Source organism: Macaca fascicularis, chromosome 4, assembly GCF_037993035.2.
Source record: "Macaca fascicularis isolate 582-1 chromosome 4, T2T-MFA8v1.1".
NCBI lineage: Eukaryota > Metazoa > Chordata > Mammalia > Primates > Cercopithecidae > Macaca > Macaca fascicularis.
The window spans coordinates 11,646,912-11,666,889 of record NC_088378.1 but is presented as its reverse complement, the minus strand read 5'-3'; the positions used below and the strand labels follow the sequence as shown (position 1 = coordinate 11,666,889).

At 40.0% G+C, this 19,978-nt stretch overlaps 1 pseudogene; it reads right to left on the bottom strand.

The window, feature by feature from the left end:
* Positions 1 to 454: 454 nt before the first annotated feature.
* Positions 455 to 1,456, bottom strand: LOC123573117 (histone-lysine N-methyltransferase SETMAR-like; annotated as a pseudogene).
* Positions 1,457 to 19,978: the final 18,522 nt, after the last annotated feature.

The following is a 19,978-nucleotide window of genomic DNA, read 5'->3' as shown; positions in this document are numbered from 1 at the left end:
AGCTACCTTGAGGCAAGCACCCGGCAGAGGCAGTTCTCTTCCCCCTAATGGTTCTGGTGCCTTTCAGCTTTTGGTACTCTTCCATAGCTTTGGGACACTGATGTGTCTTATAGAAACAAGATGTCTTATGGAAATTGCCCGCATGGCAGCGAAGCCCAATGACTGCCAGCTTCCAGAGGAATGGCATCTGTCTATGTGAATGCATCTGTTTCATTTTCAGAGAGAAGAGGCTTTGAACTAATCAACAGTACAACTGTATTCCAATGTTGAAACTGTAACTAAACTACATTAGGCCTGAGGCTGCCTCCCTATTGTGGGTTACCCCCTAACTTAACACTTAAAGGATCTGACAGCCCAATGTAGTAGAGTGCTTTTCTATTTGGTTGGTGCAAAAGTAATTGTGGTTTGGACCATGAATTTTATATCACTATAACTAGGCCCAAACACATCTTTATTAATCAAAATAGGAACCATTACAATCAACACATTTTTGCCAATGAGAAATAAGTTTGTTTATTCCTGTAGCATAAAAATCCTAGATTAGGGATTCAGCAAACTCTTGGAAAGCATTTTCTGCATCCTGCTGGTTGTGGAAGTGTTTTCCCTGCAAAAAGTTGTCAAGATGCTTGAAGACATGGTAGTCAGTGGGCGAGGGGTCAGGTAAATAGTGAGGGAAAACTTTGTAACCCAATTCGTTCAACTTTTGAAGCATTGGTTGTGCCATGTGTGGTTGGGCGTTGTCATGGAGAAGAATTAGGCCCTTTCTGTTGACCAATGCTGGTTGCAGGCATTGCAGTTTTCAGTGCGTCTCATCGATCTGCTGAGGATACTTCTCAGATGTAATGGTTTCATTGGGATTCAGAAAGCTGTAGTGGGTCAGACCGGCAGCAGGCCACCACACAGTGACCATGACCTTTTTTAGTGCAAGTTTGCCTTTTCAGAAGTGCTTTGGATCTTCTTCTTGGTTCAATCATGGAGCTGCTCATTGTTGGTTGTCGCATAAAATCCACTTTTCGTCGCATGTCACAATCCGATTGAGAAATGGTTCATTATTGTTGCACAGAATAAGAGAAAACAACACTTCAAAACGACAATTTTTTAAAATTTCCCTCAGCTCGTGAGGCACCCACTTACAGAGCTTTTTCACCTTTCCAATTTGCTTCAAATGCCGAATGACTGTAGAATGGCTGATGTTGAGTTCTTCAGCAACTTCTCACGTAGTTGTAAGAGGATCAGCTTCGGTGATTGCTCTCAGCTGGTCGTCGTCAACTTCCACTAGCCAGCCACTATACTCCTCATCTTCAAGGCTCTCATCTCCTTTGCAAAACTTTTTGAACCTCTGCTGCACTGTACATTTGTTAGCAGTTCCTGGACCAAATGTGTTGTTGATGATCCGACCCATTTTGAACTCACATAAGAATATCGCACAAATTTGCTTTTTGGCACCGTGGCTCATGCCTGTAATCCCAGCACTTTGGGAGTCTGAGGTGGATGGACCACGAGGTCAGGAGTTTGAGACCAGCCTGGCCAATATGGTGAAACTCCATCTCCATTAAAAATACAAAAATTAGCTGGGTGTGGTGGTGCATGCCTGTAGTCCCAGCTAGTTTGGAGACTGAGGCAGAAGAATTGCTTGAACTCAAGGGGCAGAGGTTGCAGTGAGCAGAGATCGTGCCACTGCACTCCAGCCTGGGTGACAGAGCAAGACTCAGTCTCAAAAAAAAAAAAAAAAAAAAATGCTTTTTTTCTAACATCATTTCCATAGTCTAAAATAAACAGCAAGTAATAAGTGTTAGCAAAAAAAATAAATAATAAAGTGAGAAATGCCCATCAAAATGATGTATAGCATAACATTTTTTAAAGAATGTATTCCAATATCAAACGGCAAATTCCAACAATGCAAAAACCACAATTACTATTCCACTCAAACAAACCAATAACTGAGTCTCAGCCAATCACAGCAGCCTAGCTTCGGTCAGGCATGGTCTGCTGAACAGACCACGCCCAAATAAGGCTGAGACTGGGCTGTAACCAGCGGAGCAGCCCCGTGCCTCACTTCCATGTTCTGTCCACAAATCTGCCTATTCTCAGAGCTGCCCTGTTCACGAATCATTCTTTGCTGATTAAATTTAATTTGTCCAAAATTCTTCTTTTAACAAAACTTTAATTAAGGGCATTTTACAGCCTGTGCCAATGTTTAAAAAGTTCCCCAATTTGGGGGGAAAAATCCGTTAAAGAGCAAAATACAAGAAGTAAAGGAAAATGTCTCCATTCTTTTCTAGTATTTGCTGACCTCACACAGTGCTTCTCTGGGGACATTTCTCCCCAGTGCAGCAGCTCCTCTGAGCCTGGGGGAAGCACAGGCATGGCCTTAAAGAGGTAGCACAGGAAATAGGGCAGGGGTATTTTGAACTTTCCATATCTACATTTTTTCCTTAAAAATGATAAAGTATTTCAGAGTCCAGAATAGAAAAAGAAAAGCTTTTTGGCACAGTGAAAGCATATATATAAAATTTTTAATATGTTTTTAAACTATGTAGCAGGCACTGCAGTCAGCCCTGCAGGTGGGGTAGGAGAGCAAACTGACTTTGAAGGATGCCATGTGCTTCAGACCTCCACCGCCCCAGGGCTGGGGAACCAGATACATGCATAGCCCCTCCCAAAACTTGTTCTGGGCCTGGGGTCCTCGTCTGTCACTGGTCCCTTAGACAACTGTGATGAGAGCAGAAAAGCACCCTTCTTGTCAACTCCAGGACACGTGAAGTTTCTGCTCGAACCATAGGAAAACATGTCAGCGGGAGGCGAACCTCAAAGTAGCGGGCTGTCGTTCCAGCTTTTGCTGTTTCCGCGGGGGTTTGGTGAGTGTAACTGCACTTCTGTGGGTGCTGCTCTCCGCCAAGAAACACGTGTCCCAGTTCCAACATCCAACACAAACTTCCTTACCTTTATCTTCTCTCAGATGAGCATTCTTGCCTCAGCAGATGCCGGCCTTGAGGTCCTGGGCCTTTCCTCCAGCAGAATTACTCAGAAAACACAGAAAGCTGATGCTTTCTGACTTGCTCTGTCAAAACAGGGTGTTAGTGTCCCTACCGCGGGATCTGTTGTCCACGTTTTGTCCCATGAAACATAGTCCACTTCTATGGCCAGCCACTCTCCCATCCACTGTTACTGACTGGGGCCGTCTCCAGGGTCCGTTCAGATGCTCTGAACACCTTACTTGCGAGGTTGCTGGAGGGAAGAACTTCCAAAGGCTTTTCTTGAAAAGGAAAGGAGAATCACTGACCATTGACCTTTTGTTTGAATGTTATAATACCAAATCGATTATTTCTTTTCTGTGCAGCAAAATAATTTAGGACTTGCCTTTTATTAATAAAGTATTAGAAAAAAAGATTAATATTTTTCACTTTGTCCTGTTTTCTCTCTTGACAAAAAATGACAAGAGAAAACAAAGAAGGCCACAGCTTCATGAAATAAATTTTCTCTACATAATATACAGTTATCATTTAGAGATAATGATATTTTACATGCATATGCAGTATTCAACTTCGGCCTATTTTCATTTAATCTTTATAATTATTCTATGATGTTGAAAGAACAGATAGGATTATCTTTGCCTTGTAAAGGTGACTTGCCTGAAGCCACATGAAGATGAATGTCAGAGCCAAGGGAATTTGGTTCTCCCCAGTCCTAGCCCAGTTTGTGTCCATCTGGGGCCCGACAGGTCTCCCTCGCCCCTATGTCTTCCCATCCTTGCCAGGCATGTACGGGGTCTTGGTCTTGGTTTTCCTGCTCACCCTCCCGCACAACGGGGCATCAAAGTTAAGCTGTGAGACGTGAGCAATACCAGGATGCCCACAAGGCCTGCTTTTCCTCGTTAGTTAGGAAATTGTACCTAGTTCAAGACCAGCACTGCCAGGATAATGGGGAGGAACACCGACATCAAATTGAAGCAGGAGCTCAGTGGGAAAGGAGGAGAAGAAGAAGGAGACAGGGGCTCCAAGGGAGAAGGGGGCCTGAAAGCCACAGAGCTGCGGGCAGAGTGAGAGCTGTGTCCAGCCTCCTAGACTGGGTGCTTCCTAATCCATTAAAAAGACCAGCTCTGTAGGTGAGGGACTGGGCTGCTGAGGCCCAGCCTATCAGGTTGCAGAATCACAGGACCCTGGTGGTCATCCAGGCCTGTGGTTCTCAAATATGTCTTCATCAGCAGAACACTCTCCTCAAAATAACTCTTAAGTGTCTCCCACTATGTGAATCAGCTACAAGGAGAGCTGCCTCTGGCCAAGCAAGGGAGAAGCAGCAGGTACCACCTCCATCCTCTGCTGGTCCCAGTGGCCCCCTCTAGCGCCAGGGCTCACGCTTTGAAAATCATTGAGCTTATCCAACTCCCTGCTTTTACAGATTTGACAGCTGGGCCTAGAGCAGCTAAACGGCTAACCAAAGGCCCATTGAATCTTTAAGTGGCAAATCCAGGGCTCCTGTCCTGAGCCATCTCTAGGCAGAGACATGTGGAGACAAAAACCCTAATAATGGTGCTGGAATGCCTGGAAGTGATTCCTTGTCATGTCACTCACGAGCTGTGTGACTATGGACAAGCTGCTCAAACCCCAGTCCCCACACGCACTCCCGCCAGTCTCAGTTTTCCCACTGGTAGAGCAGAGATGATGTTCACACACCTGCCTCGGGAGGGCGCTGAGAGTCCTGAATGAGGTGAGTGTGAGGTGCCGAGCACAGCACCTATTGTGTCGTCAGCAGGGGGGTGCGCTGTTCCTGTACACGAATGAGTTTCCTGAATTGAAAGCTTGACAATAGCAACTTTTGATAAGGTGTTTTGCCATCACAGTGCACATCACAGCCTCAGGGAGACACTCCAGATGTGCCATGCAGAATTCATCATATTTTCCCTTTACTCCATATTACATAGGTTACTCTCAGTATTGCTTTATTGTCAGTTGCTGTATAACAAACCACCCCAAAACACAGTGGCTCAAAACCACACGTTCTTGTTGCCTGTAAGGCTGTGCTTCAGGGTCTGGGCAGGGTGCAACAGGGAAGGCGCATCAATCCTCCACGTGGTGTTGGCTGGGGTAGCTGCATCCTCATCTGCGTGTCTTCTCTCTTCCCACGTGACCTCTCACCAGTCAATGCTCTAGCCTGGGTCTCCACCTCAGGTCTAACCTCCAACAGGGTGAACATGATAGCTATAAAGCCTCCTGAAGTCTTGGCTCAGAGGTAGCACATTTGCTCTTCTGTCGAATCCTGTTGGCCAAAAGTCTGGGCAGCCCAGGTTCCAGGGGAGGGGAAATGGATTCCACCTCTTGATGACAGATGCTGCACATGAACCCAGGAGAACACTGCTGGTGCCCATCCTGCACACAAGTCCCCTCACTGCTCTCTTTGCAGTTATTACAGTTGTTTATTCCACGTGTCTTTCTCCTCTGCGTGTGTGCACGTGTTCCCTCTCATGGCGGCACGTGTTGGAGGATTCTCAGGACACAGCTCACAGACTGACCTGTTTAATATATGTTGATTGAATTAACAAATAAGGAAGTGGATAAATCTCAATTTTTACCTTAACTTTATAAGAACAAGAACAGAGTGTTCACTTAGAAGAAAAACAAAAACCCTCAAAGCCACACTCAGGACTTGGACTTTGTTTTTGATTTTGATACATGTACTTCTCTCTCTACCATTATGTTTTTAGTGTTTGGGCACTAAAAAGAGGAAAATAGCAGTTCGGGAAGGATTTCAGAAGAAAATATGCCCATCCTTCCCCTGACTGCAGATGGAAGGGGCTCGACTGGGGAATGAATACAGGAATCAGGACTTCGGGGAAGTGCAGGTCAATTCTTGAAAGAAGCTGGACTGGGCTTCACATATACACAGTGAAATCTGAAATTTCCAAAAGTACAAGCTTTGAAGCAAAGCAAAGTTTACACTAAAAGTAAATCCTTCCAACGTCTCCTGGGGAATCTGCCCTTTAGCCTCAAGGCAACGTTCTTGTCTCCAAGCATGGTAAATAGATTTTTCTCTTCACAGAGAGCTATAAAGCAGACCCCGGGGGGCATGATGAAGCTTTGTTTCTGTCTTTGCATCCAAGCTAAACAGCGTGCCGTCCTATGCAAACCAAACTTCCCGGGGAAGAAAATCCAAGGCTCTGAAACAGTGTCCAGAAAAACCTGCGACGGTGCTGGATGCAGCGAACTGAATTCACGTGTTCCCCACTGGCTTGCACACAGCCCCACAGCTGAACACAAACAAGGGACCCTGCTCTGCTTTGGTGGCAGTGGATCCTGCAACTGCATCCTCGGCCGGGGATTAAAAAAGAAGGGAGGTAGTGGGGTGGGGTGGGGGTGGGAGGGGCCAACAAACTTTCCATTTCACAGTGTGCTTGGAAACAGACAAATCCCTGAATTGTCACTGCAGTTTAAGTAATCCCAGCCATGTGGAAACTCAGGAGAGGCCTGAAGCCAGGATCATCTGTCAAGCGTATTGGGTTTCAAAAAGGAATCCGAATAGTCACTATTAAAGCTTTGCTAACTTCAGGAGAGAACCAGGGCTCTGTTGGGAGCTGGGCAGATGCCCTCCCTTGAACACTTTTCCTCCCTTGGGCCAGTTATTTGTCCTGTGAGTGGTGCTGTAAGTGCCTTGGGGACTGGCAAACTCCATATTAACCACCATTAATCCTCATTCTAAAGGCATGAAAAAATGGACAGCTGCAAGGGTGTGGAAGGGGGTACTTCTTGGTTACTTGTGGGGAGTGGTGGCATAAATCTGGAAGCGGGAGGAGTCAGAAAAATGAACTTTGGGGTCTGGCCCAGACTAGGAATCAAACCCTGGCCATCATTCAACAGCCATTTCCCCTTAGAGGCCTTAGTTGTCTTCTTAGAACCTCTCAGTTTCCTCATCTGCAGAACAGAGGTCATAAAACCAACCTCCTAGGGTTGAGGTGAGGATCCCTTTCCTCAGCATTGTGCCAGGACTCAGTAAAGATAAGCTCTTATGAGTTACTTAAGAATGTATGAGCCAACATTACACCTGTATTCCTACTCTTCATAGAAGCTTCCCATGATGAAAGTTCATTAACACAAATCTCAGTTTTATAATGATACAGAGCAGAAAGCATGTTAAATAAGGAAAAGGACATTTGAGTTTATGGGTTTAGACCCCATGAAAATCAGGATAGAAATTATAAAACGCCAAATGATTTTCTCTTAAAGAAGTTTCTTTACTCAAAAGATGCCTGTGTTAATGTAGAGAAACAATCTCAAGGTAAATTTAGCTTCAAAAGACATTAACATCCACTACTCAAGCATTTTCTTTAAAGTGAGCTTTTGGAGTTTCAGCAGAATGAGTTTGGAAAGTTACCAAATTGGTAATTGAAGAGGAATTGCATCTCTTCACCCGGGAAGTTTTAGGAGCGTGAACTATCTATAATTACACTTTTATAGGACAATAAACAAAAAGTGCTTTGTTAAAGGAAAAAATTACAATGGATACAGACACCAATATTCACAATTTTGAGAGTGATCTTTCAGAAAAGGAGGTTGCATTTGTTAAATCAAATTTAGCCTAAAGCTGCCTCCTTACAAATTTTAAGTTCAGCCTAAAGGTTTCTCTGTACACAGTGAACTATAACCTAAATGAAGATGTAAACAGATGTAGCTTACTCTTGTGCCAATTACCAGGTTTTGACCAAAGACGGGCAACTGTTCAAACCATGTTCAAATCAGGCAATCTATAACCAATTCAGCTGTTTCTGTACCCCACTTCTTTTTTCTGCATGTCACTTTCCTGTTTCTGTTCATAAGTCTTCTTCCACCAAGTGGCTGCTCTGGAGTCTCTAAGCCTGCTTTGGCTTGAGAGGTTGCCTGATTTGCAAATCATTCTTTGCTCAATTAAACTCTGTAAACTTAATTCAGCTAAAGTTTTTCTTTTAATAGATGGTGTCAGTGGGATCCAAGGTAGAGCTTCTAATGACCCCCAGGAGGGCTGAGTGACCAAGTGAGGTACCTGCCAGGCCCGTTGTGTCCATTGCACTCTTGGAGCAACTGGGAATCATGCTTGAGTTATCCCTCGGGTTCTGAAGTCCCCTGGATTTGTGTTTTGAGCTCTCCAAGTTGTTTTGAGCAAGTTTCTGATGCAAACTGGGTTTGGAAATTGTGACAGGAACTGGACTGGGTCAAGGATTGAATTGGATCCAATAATAAACTGGCTTGGGTCCAGTTAGGGGTCTCTCATATCCGTCTGGGTCAGAAAGAAATTGGTAGTAAACGACAATATTGCAGGGTTGTAAAATTTAGCTTTTGGAACTTCACAGGGATTTTTGTGTTCTACTCCCTTGTTTTATTTTTATTGTGTGCTTAGGTAGGGAAAAAAGTTATTGGCTAAGGGAAACTGAGAGCCAAAGTTAATATTTGAGGTAAAAATGGAATCCTTAATTTCTGAAGAACTGAGTTCCTTCTAGCTTATACATGCATAAGTATTAGATCTCAGAAGCAGTAAAGTCTTACAGAAATGGTGAAATCTTACTAAAGATAAGTCAGAGTGAAATGTTGCAAATGATCAATATGCACTAAAGAAATGCATTTGAAAATGAGGGCTCCCAAATGAGTCTCACCTAAGGATATCTAGTGATAGGCAGAAGCTTCAAAAAAGATTTCAATATTTTTATTTAAAAATTTTATGAAAGGCAAATAAAAAGCTTAAGTGATCAATTGATAAGAAAAATTAAATCTGTTAACCTTTTGGCTTAGTTACTATCCCACCCCGAAGGTGAAAAGACAGCTATCTTAGATAAAGTGTTTATAAAAGGTAGGCCCTCAACTAAAATAAGTTTGCTTCTTGCTCAGATCTATTCATGCAGAAGCCAGGCGTAGGTAATGGCTTCTTGGCCCTCTTTCTTAATGGGCTGTATCCATTACCCTGAGCTTAGTAATTTTAGCTCAGAAACAGTAGCTAAGTTAAAAAAAACAACTTATTGAACTAAAATATACCTTTCTGGTTGGCCATGTAATTGGCTATCTTGAAACTCTTTTGTAAAATAAATTTACATCTATAAAGGAAATCTCCATTATTAAAGGTGTCTTCCTATGTATATTAGAAACTCTTATCATTCTTTTAAATTTACAAAATAAATCATACCTTTGTTTAAGGTGCTTTTCTGGCCATTGTGTCTTAAGTGAACTTTTATTTGAGTAGTTTTTTTTTTCCCGTGGTTTGATGCAATATTTAGGCCTAATATCTTATTTCTGTGCTTATGAAACATGATTTTTTTGTTCCACCTAAGAGTTGTCCCTTTATAAATGCAAATTTGATGCCTAGTTAACAATTGCTTAGAGCAATGAACTAGGTAATTGGAAGACTGATAGACCAAATGGGGAAAAGAAAAACTATCTAAAAGCTGCAAAATGAAAATTCTTTATGAGAACTATAAGATCTGCTTTTGTGTGTTTGTATGTCTATATGTATTATGTGTACATAATATTTAGTAAGTAAAGCTAGTTTAAAAATTGTTAGTAAGATAGAAATGGCTTTTAAATTTCAGTTAAATATAATTAGATAGTTGCTTGATTTGACTGTGAACTTATTTCTTTGGTTTAGGGTCTCTGGATTCAGGGTTCTGGATAGGTGACTATGATGACATCTGGAGACATGTTCTTAGTGCCTGGACCAGCAGCTACAAGCCAGAATCAAGCCCACTATGGTCCCTTCTTCCTCTACTTTCCCTGTTTAGCCTCCTGGCTATTTTGGGAGGGGTTGGATATGCCAGGTATAGTTTTGACAGCTTTGGCTTCTGTCCTGATGGACTTACACAGGCCTTGACCTTCAAAGTCCTCCTAGGTGCCACATGGCTACTTGGGACCTGGAATGACTTGGGAAAGATATTAAGGAGGTTACCTGTGTGATAGTTTTAAAATTCTTTTCAGTAATTTAAAATCTTAGAGCTCTGTTATGTTAAATTAAGTAATAGATAATTATAAAATGTTAGAGTTACTGTAATTTAAGATAGTAAAACATTAATTACTAATTGTGTTTAAGTCTATATACCTTGACATGTTGTTTTATATGGTATAGAAAAGCTAAATATATTTAGATCTGTTAATAAATAATAATTTGAAGAACTGTCTTTATAAAGAAATTATAAAATGGTTTTTATCTACAAATGCAAATATAAGACAGTTCAAAATTACTTTCTTGGGTTTTCATGAGAAATTAGAGTTACTAAGAGTTTAAAACTACTAAATATGAGAGAAATAATTCAGTATATAGAGTGTATAAACAGAAGCAAGATATGCATTTGATGAGGAAAGTTATAAAGGCACAAAAGTATGTGTTAAAATTTGTGTCTAGTTTGAAGTTACTTAAAGGTTTCAAATTGAAGAGTAAAACAATAGATAAAACACAGAACGATAAAATAGATAAAATACAGAAAGTCATGGAAAAAGGTCAAATGAAAGGTTTATGGAAATCTTGTGTGGTTAAACAATGATAGACTGGATAAATTTATTTATGAGATTTCATTAAAATTAGTTTTAGTATGGATAATACACTAATACAAAAGTAAAATTTGGTTTTCTCTTTTGAACAAAATTTTATGTAGTATTAATAAGACACAGCAAAATACTGTTTACCATTTGAGTAAATTGCACAAAGGAAGAAGCAGAGAGGAAGGAAGAAGAGACAGATTCTGTTTCATACCGTCTTAGGTCTTTTGATTGTTTGGAAAACTGAATCTTCTTTATCAAAGAGTACAGGTTTTTGTTTTTAAAAATCTTTTAATTATCACTTTGGTTAAATGACTATTATTTTTGACTATTATTTTGCGGTGACTTGTGATTCTATTTTGGTCAAGTGTTTTAAACTTTTGACATATTTGACAAATTTCCCGAAATAAAATTTCAGCTTCAAAATTAAGTCTTTTTTGACCTTTAAATCTGGAATGCTACAGGTGGGTCCCGAAGCATACAAAAGACAGGTAAACAGGATTATTTGACATGTTAAGTTACATGGGAAGCATTGTCAAATAAGAAATAATGTTTAACCTTCTTCAGGTTATATTTCAATGAATGTTTTTAATATATGTTCCAAAATGTACAGAATTTCTGGAATTCTAATATGTATGCTAAGTTATTGTAGGTCAAATAAAGAATTACACTTCCTTGTTAGTTGTGTCTTTATGATTATTTAAAGTCATTTCTACCATTAATTGCTTAATTCCGATGTAGTTTCTGAAAACTTCACAAGCATGGAAAGTCCTAAAATATGGTATCTTTAAGGAGATTCATGAAAGCATGAAAAGAACCCAGAGAAACATTCTTGAATATAGGTTTCTGATAACTTTAGAATCATATCATTTGGACTGGGTAAGAATTTCTGGAACTTTAATGAAGAAACTGACTGGTTTATAAAAGTGCTAACCCAAGCAGAATAAAAATTAATTGAATGTCAAGAAAATACTTTGCCAGATTTTCATGCTAAATCAGCCAGCACTAAAATTGTATAGATATACAATTTGAATTAACTTCAAGATGTAAGTCAGATTACTTCTGACAACCCGTCAGTTATCGGTAGTATGCACCTAAATTGGAGAAACAACTGGTATTGAAGAAGAAATAAATCCAATGTTAAGCCTGGACTCATGGAGAACCAAGACAACTGCCTTACACTTCCTGATTCCTTAAAGTTTTTGTAGTTAAAAGTTCTGCATTCCATGTCTTATCATGGAAAAAATATAATGATTCAAATTAAGTATATATGTGTATATATATGTGTGTGTGTATATATATGTATATATATGTGTGCATATATATATATATAGTGATTTATAAATTGCTAAGTTTATGACTGATGTTTGCTTTGTCAAATCCATATTCCTGGGAAGACAATCAAAACTTCAGGTACATTCCACTACCTGATGGGCAATTTAAACATTTAGAGAGGAATTTCATTCAGTTGTCATTTTCAGTACATGTTTTCTGGTTGCATAAAAGCTTTCCCATACAAGAGGGCCGATGTTATAACAGTAGCTCATTATGCCACAGTGTATTTTCACCAGGTAAAGAAAATAAATTTACTAACTAAGGACAATCAACTCCTTCACAATCTAGAACCCAAAGACTGGATCTTCTGAGAACATGAGAGAGAGACTGCCCTTGACATCAACACTGCAGCAAAACTTTAGGACCTTGAACTTTGAGTTCATAATCTCACAACTCAGAAGGGTCCTTCCACACTCCTAGAACTGTACGCCCATGGGGAACCTTAAGGTAAAGCTAATCAAGCTAGTTTCTCCCCAGAAGAAGATGGCATCCTTGATGTGGATGGCTTTTTCCCAAGATCACAGGTCGAGACTTCGATACTATCACAAGACTTCTACCTTTCAATTTTTTTCCTTGCTTATGCTCTTATGAACAATAGAAGTGAAGAGGGGGCTTGTTGTGTGCACTCATGGGGTATGCTTTTATTTTGTCAAGGATTTTGCAGTCATCCTTATACACAGATAACCTTATGCCTTAATAGATGAAAGATAAAGGCCCAATGTAGGTGAGAAATTTTCATGGTACATACATTGCCTCATAGTCAGAAACAGAACATTGATCAACTCCTCTTAACCTGCATCATGGGTTATGCAGTCCCAGAAGGTTTTCACTCTTATAGAAGGGCATCATTGTTTAGGTCCTTTTTCCCATGGTTAGGAGTAAATGAGGCAAGATTAGAAATTTATCCGTCACAATAGGCTCTATAGCAGATGCTACTGTAAAGGCTATGGTTACTCAACAGATTTTAAATTCTCTTGTGAAAGTTACACTAAATAATGTAATTGCTCTAGATTTTTCACTAGCTAGATAGAGAAGTATCTATGCAGCTGCTGACACTTCTTGTTGCCCAGAGAGAAATACCTCACATCAGGTATGATAGATTCAGTAGTAGGGGATTAACAAAGAGACCACTTAGTTATGCGAGTGGGCTCTTAGTCTAGTTGATTCTTTGATCTGTATGACTTTGGTTAGTTTGGTTTATGGTATTATCCTCCTGATAGTCATAATAGTAGTCTTGCTAGGGCACTGTATTCTCGCTGAAGTTTTAAATGTTTGCATGAAACAATCTCCAGAATGTCAAATGATCTCTCTTCAACTAGAATGATAAGAGCTGAAAGAAATGTGTTACCATGATAGCACCATAGCCTGTGAATGACGTGCTGAAACTGGAAACCCAAATTCATGGTAACTGAGAGTGGTGCTAAGGCCCTAAGTTTTGGTTACACTCTCACCTAACTGAGAACATGACCAAAAGGGGGTGATTTTTAAACAAATTATAGAAGGCCATTGTTTTGGAATGAGCTCTTGCACTACGCTCCAAAAGACCAGACCAAACCAAAATAGAGTCACTTATGCTACATGTGACATAATCAAATTAAGACTTTAAGAACATACATAGATCCTAAAACGGACTAGGTTTTGTTTTTCTTCTGCAAACAGGACATTCCAGCATAAAGAGGTTACCCTTTACTCTAACCCTGAAGTCCTTGTTCCACCTTACAAAACCCACTGTTTTGCTCTTTCCCAGTGTGTTTCAAGACCAAATAAGTACATTGACAATGGTGATAGTAACATCAATGACTAAAGTTTTGATCAATCTCTCTAAATTGAGAGAATAGCCAAAAGAGGGGAATTGTTAAATCAGGTTTAGCCTAAAGATGCCTCCAAACATAAATATATTTTGCATTCAACATATTTGTTTAATATGCTTAATATTAAATTAATATAATTATTATAATTATTACATATATTAATTTGATTAAATATATGTTTAATATTGAACTTAGACATATTTTAAGTTTGGCCTAAAGGTTTCTCTGTGCATAGTGAACTATACTCTAAATGGGGTTGAACATAGACTGCAGCCTACTCTTATGCCAATCACCAAGTTCTGACCAATCAGAGATGGCCAACTGTTCAGACTGTGTTCAAATAAGGCAAACAGTGAGTTGTAACCAATCTGGCTGTTTCTGTTTTCTGTAACTCATTTCCCTTTTTCTGTTCATAAATCTTCTTCCACCACGTGGCTGTGCTGGAGTCTCTGAGCTTACTCTGACTTGAGAGGCTGCCTGATTCACAAATCGTTCTTTGCTCAATTAAACCCTGTTCAGCTTAATTCAGCTGAAGTTTTTCTTCGAATGCATTTTTAGTTCTGAATTTTAGCTGACTCAATTGTTCTTTGCCAGTCAGGGGAGACTCAGACCTCCTTAGAAGCTCTTAGTTTTAATGTACCTGGAAGAGCTCATCAGGTCTCCTAGAGTTAACTGTGGGTGAGTGGCCCACAAAGGACCTTGTGTCTGGGGGGTGCTGACAAACAAGAGATGGAGAGGTACCCTGGCAGACCAGTAGTGGCAGCAGCAGGGAGGACAGAAAATCTTCTAAAATAAACGTGCCTAGAAGAAGATCTGCCTTAAGAGAGAGAGATGTTCCCTAGCTGGGATTAGCTTTATTCTAGAGCGTTTGTTGTTGTTGTTGCTGTTTTTGTTTTGAGACAGAGTCTCGCTCTGTTGCCCAGGCTGGAGTGCAGTGGTGCTGTCTCGGCTCACTGCAACCTCCGCCTCCTGGGTTCAAGCAATTATCTTGCCTCAGCCTCCTGAGTCGCTGGGATTAAAGGTGCCTGCCACCACACCCAGTTAATTTTTTGTATTTCTAGTAGAGACGGGGTTTCACCATGGTGGCCAGGCTGGTCTTGAACTCCTGACCTCAGATGAACCACCCCCCTCAGCCTGCCAAAGTCCTGAGATTACAGGCGTGAACCACTGTACCCAACTATTCTAGAGTGTTTTAGCCAAGGTGTAGACCAGGGCTATTTCGTCACCCCTGTGGGGAAGACTCTTGTAAAGTGCTAATGTTAGATGAGGCAATTCCAGGTGTCCTAACAGAAGTGAGAGCTTTTTATCAGAACTTCAGTGTCTGCATGAAGACAGAACCACACCCTAAAAGCTAACTGGGACTTGCTCTGATACCTGGGCTTCCTCATCCTTGGAGAGTTTGGGTTCTGGGCTTGGAGAAAGCCAGGTACATCACAAGTCATTCACCACCTCTGCATATAGGAATCCTCATCCTTGACTCAGTCTGAGACAACAGTAGGAGTCCAGTGCCTCCCAGACCCATTTCATCATGGAGGCAGGACCTGGTTTGACTTGATGCTTCCAGTTGAAGAATCAGGATGTTGTTTCAATCCTTCCTTTCTCCTGGCCTTTCTGTCTATGGGTACAACCAGATTCTAGACTCCAAAAAGAAGCTGACCTCAAATTCTTCATTTTGGTTTACCTAATTTGGAAATAAATACAATGATGGAGGATGAAAATCAAGGACGACTTCTTCAGGGTGTTAGAGGAGAAACTGAAATACTGGGTAGATCCACAAAAAGTGAATGAATAAATAAAAATTAATAGACAAATCCTTGGAAGAACTATATGAATTCCAAGGGAATTCTTTTGGCTTTTTTGGAGATAAGGGTCAAAACACAGCTCTATCAAACCTGCTAATGTTTTCTTGGTGATATTATTAAAATTATATCACAGGGGAGGGTAGGTTCAGGGATCTAAAAAACCAAACCTTACAAGCAACAAGTCATGTGTTTCCAGGGGACATTGATTCCCAGGAAGTACTTTAGAAGATCAGTTGCTCTATGAGGAATATGGATTGAGGTCTCTGACTTTAGCCAGGGTTAGCCATATGTTCAAAGGGTCAAAGTAAGATATAGCAGCTCAGCTTCCAAAACTAGCCCTCTCCTCAGGGTCGATATCATTAGAAGAATCTATGTCCCTTTTCTGAAGTAGAGGCTTCCCTTGGTGAACTTGGTTCAGAGAGGAAGGAGATGGGTAAATCATAAGAAGTTTTTTTTTTTTTTTTTTTTAAATCATTCGATTTAGAGTAAGAATCCTAATTCCCCATGACCCACTCACCATCCAGGTGACAGAAGACACGAGTTGATGTTCCCAGTTCCAACCAAAGGAGTAATTTTATTTTCTTCATTTGCAAGGGTATGAGAAGTTCATTCAAACCCTTGCTTCCCCATATAGCAGCTCCTGTTCTCACTCAATTTTTGGCAAAAGGTACTCAGAGTTTCAGCTTTATCCAAGAAGGCTTTGGGACTTGAGAGACTATGTTGAGAAATAGAAGATGTCATGAAAAACTACAGATTCAGCTCAATTCAGAACATAATTATTTCCATTCTCATTTCTTACTTATTGCTGTGGGAGCTGAGTACTTCACATGGAAAATAACAGTCAGTTTCTAATAATACAAGGATATGTTTAGAAGTTAGATATATCTTGTTCAGCAAGTCTACACTTAGGCACATTTGCAAATGTGTATTGTACTTTAATTTTTAAAAGTTGAGAAGAATGTCTTGTTTTTCAAAGTCCATCAACCAATTGTTGTTTATATACACATGTGTGTGTATAATTTTATTGAATTGATCCATATCAGAAAATTCATTCTATAGTAAACAGCCTTGTTTTTCCTGTTGCATTGTAATTATCCTTGTCACAGATTTAAAAGTTTCTTCCTCGTAATTATATAATTATTTGTTACTTTACACTATGACTTCAAAAACACAGTTCTGATGAGACCATTTCAAGGTTGAAAACCCTCCCTTGGGTTTCTACTTCCACCTAGGGAGTAGAAAGCTAGAAGAGTATCTGCCCACTGGAATGATGGGAAAAGGCAGGAAAAAAAATCATGCATTTCTTGAGCCCACTGGAGAACTGACCTCTCCCATTGGAGAAAGGACAACCAACAGTCCAAAACTCAAGAAAGGATAGGCTTGCCCAAGAAAACCAGGATTCACTGACTGGCTTACCTATGAAAATGCATGGGAGAAAGAGGAAGTTGACACGTAAGTGGGTAAGTAGAAATAACCTAAAATTTAAAAAAAAATTTCTAAAGGACAACAGTGGAGTAACACAAAAATATGGAATCCATGGAAGTCACAGACAGAAAGGGAGCTTGCACTTTCACATACGTCCATGGGGTGCTCATGAAAAAGCTGAGGGGCAAGGTAGGAGACAGAGAGAACCCCCTTAGTGGTGCAAATGTTGGGAAGTAGGGCAGCTGCCTCTGCCCCAAGGACTGAAGCCTTGCCCCTTGCCTGAGGATCTTCTCTGAAAGAGTAAATGTCTTGAGCTTCTAGGGGAAAGGGAGCAAATCTTGCATCCCAAGGTACAAGTGAGATCCACTGTTGCTGCAAGAAAGATAAAACAACAACAACAACAACAACAACGATGATGATGGGCCAGGCACGGTGGCTCACGCCTGTAATCTCAGCACTTTGGGAGGCTGAGGCAGGAGGATCATGAGGTCAGGAGATCAAGACCATCTGGCTAACATGGTGAAACCCTGTCTCTACTAAAAATACAAAAAATTAGCCGGGCGTGGTGGTGGACACCTGTAGTCCCAGCTACTGGGAGGCTGAGGCAGGAGAATGGCGTGAACCTGGGAGGCAGAGCTTGCAGTGAGCCGAGATTGCACCACGGCACTCCAGCCTGAGTGACAAAGCAAGACTCCATCTCAAAAAAACAAACAAATGAAAACAACAACAATGAAACCACATTATCCCTGGTAAAAGACAGGAAATAGTTCTGCATCCAGGATCCTATACTAATATAATTAGAGATCTCTTACTCCTGGTTGAGGGTCAGCAGACTTCTGAACAATATCTGTCACAGATACAAGGCAACATTTGGCTGCCAAGTGGGAGAGGGTTGGGAACTCTGAGAAAGTCTCACCTTAAGGTATAGGAGCATAGAGCCTTCTGAAGACTGAGGGTGAACCAAGGCAACAGAGGACACTGCCTGCGCCTATTAGCCCATGAAGCACAAAATAGCAAGCAAGAATATTCAACCTCTGGGCGTGGAAGTGGAGCATAGAGAGACACCCTGTGATGCAAGCACATGAGGATAATTTTTAAAGCTGATAATGGAGCATGAACACCAAAAAAAAAAAAAAAATCATACACAACCTCAGAACTGCACCCTCAGCACAAGACATTATTAGAAGAATTTGAACCTGGTAGTGCACTGAAGATAACAACAATAAAACTAAATCTCTGACTAGATTGAATCACATGTAAATAGCCTTACAGAAGAAGAGGCATACTCATTTCCAGACATAAATTCTTACTTTAGTCTCGATTGTTTTGCATACAATGTCCAGCATTTAATAAAAAAGTTATAAGACAAAAAGGCAATGGGTGGGGAGGACAAACTTATTGTCAAGAGATAAAGCAACCAATGGAATCAGACCCAAATGGCCCTGTGTTGAACTTACTGGAAATAAACTCTATAATAATTATAATTATTATCTTAAAGGGTCTAGTGGAAAAAGTGGACAACTTTTATGAACAGATGGGCTATTTCACTAGAGAGATGGAAACTATAAGAGTTAAACTGACAAGCTAGAAATAGTAATAAAACAATATCAGAGATGAAGGACTCCTTCAGTGGACTCATTGGCTAGATTCAGTCCAGGAAAGACTCAGTAAACTTAAATGTAAATTTTTGAGTATCATAAATAGAAAAATGGCAGTTTTGACATTACCCAAATTAAAACACAAAGAGGCAAGACAGAAAAAGGAAAAGAGATACAAACAAGCAGAGAGAATAGAAGGTCCAAGAGCTGTGAGACAATGTAGGTAATTGGATTTCCAGATAGGGAAGCTACAGATAAAAGAGTAGAAGTAACATTTCAAGGGACGATGGCTGAGAATCTTTCAAAAATAATGAATGAACGATATTGAGTCACAGATCCAAGAAGCTTGGGGGAGCCTCAGGATAAATAACAAGAAATAAAAAGTAAAAAATAAAATAAGATCAATACACCTAGACATTTATATTCAAACTTCAGAAAACAAGAGATAAAAGAACAGACTTGAGAGTAGCCAGACGAAAAATACATAAAAGAAATAACAAAAATAAGCATTACGGTAGATTTGTCTTCAGAAACTATGCAGAAGACAATGGGCTGACATCTTTAAAGAACTGAAAGAAAATATCAGACCAGGCCAGGTGTGATGGTTCATGACTGTAATCCCAGCACTTTGGGAGGCCAAGGGAGGTGGATCACTTGAGGTCAGGAGATCGAGACCAGCCTGGCCAACACGATGAAACCCCGTCTCTACTAAAAAATACAAAAAAATTAGCTGGGCATGGTGGCATGCATCTGTAATTCCAGCTACTTGGGAGGCTGAGGCATGAGAATTGCTTGAACTTGGGAGGTGGAGGTTGCAGTGAGCTGAGATTGCATCACTGCACTCCAGCTAGGGTGACAGAGTAAGACTCTGTCGCAAAAAAAAAAATAAAATAAAAAGGAAAATATCAAATCAGAATTCTTTACCCAGTAAACATATCTTTCAAAAAATAAGAGAAAATAAAGGTTTTTCAAGCAAAGAAAAACTGGACTCATTTCCAGCAGATCTGCATTACAATAAATGTTAAAGTTCTTCAGGAAAAAGGAATTTGATTATAGTCAGATATTTGGCATAAAATCTATTATTTATTATGTTTAATCATTGTAAAAGATAGTTGGTTTCCTCAAGCAAAAATACCAACAATGTATTGCTGGGTTTGTACCATATGTAAAAGTAAACTATATCACAACAAGTGTACTTTCATGTTTTGATAGAAGAGAGGGATTAGAAATAAATTGTTGTAGGGTTCTTACAATAAATGTGAAGTTATATTATACTATTTGAAAGTAGACTATAATAAATTAAAGATGTATATTGCAGACCCTAGGGAAACCATATAAAAGTTTTGAAAAAGAAAACATTACTAATAAATATTGACTACAAAGGGGCATGAGGAAACTTTTTGAGGTGATATATTTACTTGTTTACTTGTTACGGCATTTGTAAACATTCATAGATCTGTATACCTAAAAAGAATGATGTTTTACTGTATATGAATTACACTCCAATAACTATGACCCTCCAA